Source organism: Bufo bufo, chromosome 2, assembly GCF_905171765.1.
Source record: "Bufo bufo chromosome 2, aBufBuf1.1, whole genome shotgun sequence".
NCBI lineage: Eukaryota > Metazoa > Chordata > Amphibia > Anura > Bufonidae > Bufo > Bufo bufo.
The window spans coordinates 75,061,448-75,067,136 of NC_053390.1; the positions used below are offsets into that span (position 1 = coordinate 75,061,448).

Genomic DNA, 5,689 nt, shown 5'->3' on the forward strand with positions numbered 1-5,689 from the left:
CTCCGGGGGTCTGAAGAACCGGTCCGTGAAATGGGGCCCTGAACAGGAACATGCCTTCCAGGCATTGAAGGATGCTCTTACAACGGCCCCAATCCTGGCGTATGCTGATTACCACTTGCCCTTCCAGCTATATACGGATGCAAGCCTGTATGGTCTCGGAGCGGTGCTCTCTCAGTTCCAGGATGGCCAAAAGCGCGTCATAGCGTATGCCAGTCGATCTTTGCGAGATTCTGAAAGAAACCCTGACAATTATAGTTCATTTAAGTTAGAACTGTTGGCACTGGTATGGGCCATGACTGAGAAATTCTCGGAGTATTTGACCGGAGCTGAAGTCTTAGTACTGACTGACAACAACCCATTAGCTCATCTGGAGAATTCCAAGCTCGGGGCTTTGGTGCAGAGGTGGATAGCCCGAATGTCTAAGTTCAATTACCGCATTAAGTATCGGTCCAAGACAGAGAACCAAAATACCGATGGACTCTCTAGGGTAACTACCCAGGCCCCCAGCGGAGACGTGGATCATGAGTTAGAGCATGTGGAGGTGCCTGACTTCAGCAGATTTTCACAAGCCTTGGTCATTGCTATGCAGTGTGCAGTGGAAGGGACCGAAACGGCTCCTTTCTTTGGCCCCTCACGACAGGAATCGGTGCAAATACAGCAGGCCCATGAGGGGCTGGTGAAAATGATCAAGTGTGTTGAGAAAGGCAAGAAGCCCTGTAAAGAGGAAAGAGAACGACTGACTTAAAGGAATTCTAGAGGGGCCTGGATGTATTTCTAAAATTCTTCAAGGGTCTCTAGGACCATCTGTGGCCCTTCTTCCTCTCTGACTGATTAGTAAAACTTATGCTTTTATTATATTTTAATTAAAATGTCCTGTTAATATCAGGAGAACACACACTATTAAAATTCCTGAGGATCTGGAGTGGGGTTGTGCTTTCTGGTACATTCACTTCCACCACTATACAGCCTGTTCTGGAGGTGCCTGATGTCCTCAGGTTTTCCTCCTACCTCTGCTTCTCTGTCTAGCTCCGCTTGCACATAGTCTCAGCTGTATATTTAGCTGTGTGCGTCTCTAGTCTATTCCCTATCTCCCAGATCTAGAACTAAAAACTATCTACTGCTTCCCTACATGTTTCGCCGTTCCACGGCGTCTTCAGGAGAAATGCAGTTTCTGTACTTGGGGGCGGGTCCCGGCCCTTTAAACCCTCTGTTTGTGTGGGCGGGATGTATTTCTGGAGTGTAATAATATTACAGGATATAGCTACTAGAGAGGGGTCGTTGATCCAGGGATATATTCTGATTGCCTGATTGGAGTCGGGAAGGAATTTTATATTCCCCTAAAGTGAGGAAAATTGGCTTCTACCTCACAGTTTTTTTTTGCCTTCCTCTGGATCAACTTGCAGGATAACAGGCCGAACTGGATGGACAAATGTCTTTATTCGGCCTTATGTACTATGTTACTATGTTATGTACTATGACACGTGAAATGCTATCAGTCCTGAGTCAGTGGGAAAAGTTAGAGATGAAAAATGGAGTGCTATGCCGAAAGGTATATCTACCTTCTGAAATCGACATTCGTTACCAAATCGTAGTGCCTAGTGAACTGGCTCAATCATTGGCTCTTGAGGCTCATAATAAGAATGGACATTTTGGTCATGAGAAGACCTTTCGTTGGCTACAGTGACTGATTTACTGCCCAGGCCTCTGTCAAATGGTCGAAGAAGTATGTCATAGATGTCGAACTTGTGAGATCCATAAGGCGATAGAGCAAAGAGCTCCCCTGCAAACCATAGTGACCCAGGAACCGTTGGAGATCGTCATGATAGACTACCTAATGGTGGGCCCATCCAACAGTGGGCACCAGTACTGCCTCGCAATAGTGGACCACTTCACCAAATTTGCGGTGGTGACCGCTACCAAGGACCAGACCGCTGAGTCGGCAGCTCGAGCTCTATGCCAAGATTTCATCCGAGTGTACGGGTGTCCACAACGCATCCACTCTGACCAAGGGGCTTGCTTTGAGGGACATGTAATGAAAGAGGTTCAACGTATCTAGTCGCACACGACTCCATACCATCCCCAAGGAAACGGAGCCTGTGAACGATTCAATAGAACTCTGCTACAGATGGTGCGGACTTTGGAAGAGGACAAGAAGTTACAGTGGCCTCAGTTCTTTTCTGAGATGGTGTGGGCTTATAACAATTAGGTCCATTCTACAACAGGGTATTATCCTTATACTCTCCTCTTTGGACGGTCTGGACGAAGTGTCAGAGAGTTACAGTTAAATGATGTGGATGGGTTCCCTCCAAGAGATCCAGCCTCCTGGGTGTGGGCACACCGGCAGAGACTTGAGACAGCGTCTGCAAGAAAATTCTCATCCTGATAAGACCCCGGTGCAAAGGGCACCATTGCAGCCAGGTGACCTGGTGCTGGTACGTGTCAAGAAGCCTCAAGAAAAATTGGAAAGCAGGTGGGAGGCTGTGCCGTATCGTGTAGTTGCCCGCAAGTATGCAAATGGGCCAGTGTATGAAGTCCAGAAGGAAGGAACTGATTGTGTCCGAGTACTTCACAGAAATATGTTGCGCCTGTGTCTGAAGAAGCAAATTGTGATGGAACTGATAATGTCAACAAGCTCCCACAGTCAGAGACTGGTGGTGTGGAATGGGCTTACGATGATGAGGATGATTGTTGGCCAATCCCTACTCCTGAGGATGTTCCACCTGTGACTACTGTGCCCCCAGCCTGTGCCCCCTCTGGTGCGGAGTCTGCTGGTTCTTCTCAGCCTATGGCTACAGCACCCCAGAGTATACCAGTGGTTCTCAGACGCACCACTAGACAAAATGCTGGCACTCCCCCTGTTCGGTATGCGCAGGATGAGTTTATTTGGCCTGCCATACAATGGTACATTACCACTCTACGTATAAGAGTACATCCCTCTGGATATTCAGTCATTGGCAGGGACTGCCAATCTTAAAGTGGGGGGGAATATGTAAGAAACAGTCATGTAATGTCTCTAAGTTTCATTATCCTGGTAAACTGTGTTAAAATTTTATGTAAAATGCCTGCAGTATTTGTTTGGTCAGTAGATGGCAGCATAGGACCAATTTGCATTGGAGTTTACCATAGAGAAAGTGTATTACTGTGACACTGGTTCTTTAAGGCAGCAGCTAAATGTTGAAGTGACACGCCCCTTGTGATGTCAGCCTGCCTCAGTGTGAGCAGGAAGAAGGAGGAAGAGAGACTGGAACTGCAGCTGTCGCCATATTGGCAAGATAGAAAACAAGTTCTGTGTTGTGTAAGACGTTTGTGGAGATACTAAAGGACTTCCGTGTACAGCCAAGCTGTGTGAACTTCGGTCTAGAGACGGATGGAGTACAAAGAAACCGTGCATTTAGTGAAGCCAAGTTAAAAAGTATTGTGTGCAGCAACTAACCTGTAAAGCTGACATTGGGCTGAGTGGATTGCCCCAAACAGTAAAGGACCTCACAGTGCTGTCGAGGTACCGGACAGTAACTGTAAAATTCTGGATTATATTCAACTGGATTTCCGGCCTGCTGAGGAGGACTTCTTTGTTGCGGATCCTGCGCTGGTTAAAGGAAAAGGACGACATCGGGCCCCACCGTGCACTTCCACAAACTGTAAGTGATCCACTTGGACCACTGGGATAAGGGGGGTGCACACCCGCTTGAACATTAGGGTCAGTTAGGGATAGTTTCTGGGACTATTATTTCTTAGTGTCCGCACTGCGAATACGGACATAGCAAAGGTGAAAATTGTTGCAGTATTTAACTTGTATTGTTCATACTGTTTTGAATATTTTGCTTGTCTTTACCTCTGTAACTGCATTCTTAACCTGCTTTTATTAATTTATAGTAAATGCAATTTTCTTAATCTTGACTTCTGTGTACGCACTCTTTTCTGGTTGCGGAGTCAAACCACCTGCCTTGCTCTCGGTTCACAAGTGTATTGTTGGTCAAACATACGGAGAATGGTAGGCTATCTAATGTGTATGGAGAGTGCCCGACTCACGATGAACTGAATTTTTTCACCCGATCCTTGATTCTCCCAGGAGATAAACTCACAACCATAGGTGTCTGGCACTGGCTCTCTCCTCTCTCCCCTTAGAAGACACATACTCAGCCATAATATATATGTATTGGTAAGATAGCAGGGAGTCAGGAGAACTGTCAGACTAAATATTGTATAGATGTTTATAACCATCTTAAAGAACAGCAGAATAAAGAAGAGACAGGTGAGTTTATTTCAGCGCTCTGTCATTTATAAGTTACAAGTAAGTGGTTGCCGAGAACCAACATCACAATCATTGCAGACTGTTCCTGGAAAAGAGTCCCGGCCACCTGAGAAGAGTCCTGGTTATTCATGAATTCCTGCTCTCCCTGCCTACCTGCTGATGACTGACAGACTTCTACCTAGTTTTCTCCCTTTCTCTCTAGGAGAGAACTGCCAATCATCAGCAGATGGACGGGGAGAGCAGGAGATTATGAATAACTATGACTCTTCTCAGGTAGATTTGACTCTTTTTAAGGGCCAGTCTGCAATGATTATGATGCTGGTTCTCAGCAACCACTTACTTTTAGCTCATTAGTGACACACCGCTGAAATCAGCATTTCTGTCACTATTTTATTCTGCCCTCAGTGAGGTCAGCATAAAGTTGATGACAGGTTCCCTTTAAGTTACCGTCCATTCTATGTAAATCTCAGCCTCCATAGCACATAAACACACGAGTGAGAGTTCCCACATGAGACGGATGACTGCAAGGTGAGTATATGTCGTACCAGGAGGTCACATACAAGTGCCTACTGGTTCCTGTGAGATAATTCTTCTTAGTCTCTTTGACAGGTACTTTCCAAGGCCTGTAATTGGACCGGGAATGTAACATCTCTGATTAGAAAGGTGCGCTGCCTCCATGTTTACAGAAGCCTTCCATGTTTGCTAGAGGCCAAATATATCGGATAGTTTAACTGCTTTAGATGTCTGTCAGGACGTGTGGTGCCTGGAGAGATCCAGATCAAACACATTAGAAGGAAGTAAATTGTAATATATCTAAAGGATGGAAAAGATCCATGATAATCACCCATCATTCACTGGCGGACTCCATGGGGAATTATACAGGGGAATTCCATATAACAGGCCCCAACACATAGAACGCTATTGCTGATCCTTGTTTACTTCATGAACACAAATTATGAGTATTTTAGTCGTTTTAGTACATTTTATTTTTAACCCCTTAGTGACCACCAATACGCCTTTTTAGGGTGGTCATTAAGTGGTCTTAGGCTGGGTCGCTGCCTTTCTATTGCAGCCCAATCTAAACGCTGGATGGGTCTCCCGTGTAGTGCACAGCGAAGGGCTGGGTTCCTGCTCAAATGGGGCCAATTATCAGAAGTGCCAATATGGGCTGCTTAGCCCCTTAGATGCCGCAGTAACTACTGACAGCAGCATCTAAGTGTTTACAGAGGGAGTGGACCCCCTCTGACTCCCATCGGCACCCCATGAATAAGATTGCTGGGTGCTGATGTCTGTACACGGCAGCCTGGGACCTAATGAAGGCCTGCTGTATTTCCCATCAGGCTGCACCTCTCTGGCGCACCCTGATGGTGACTGTCAGTATAGCATAGTATAATATATTGTACTGCATAAGCTGTACAGTGCATTTTTAAAAGCGAT

At 46.1% G+C, this 5,689-nt stretch overlaps 1 long non-coding RNA gene across 1 annotated transcript; it reads right to left on the reverse strand.

Moving 5' to 3' along the window:
• Positions 1-679: 679 nt before the first annotated feature.
• Positions 680-1,668, reverse strand: LOC120991336. The gene is made up of 3 exons (XR_005776631.1): positions 1,482-1,668; positions 802-804; positions 680-740 (listed from the first exon to the last, which is right to left on the reverse strand). It is a non-coding gene; the product is annotated as an uncharacterized LOC120991336 (long non-coding RNA).
• Between the last annotated feature and the right edge of the window lie 4,021 nt (positions 1,669-5,689).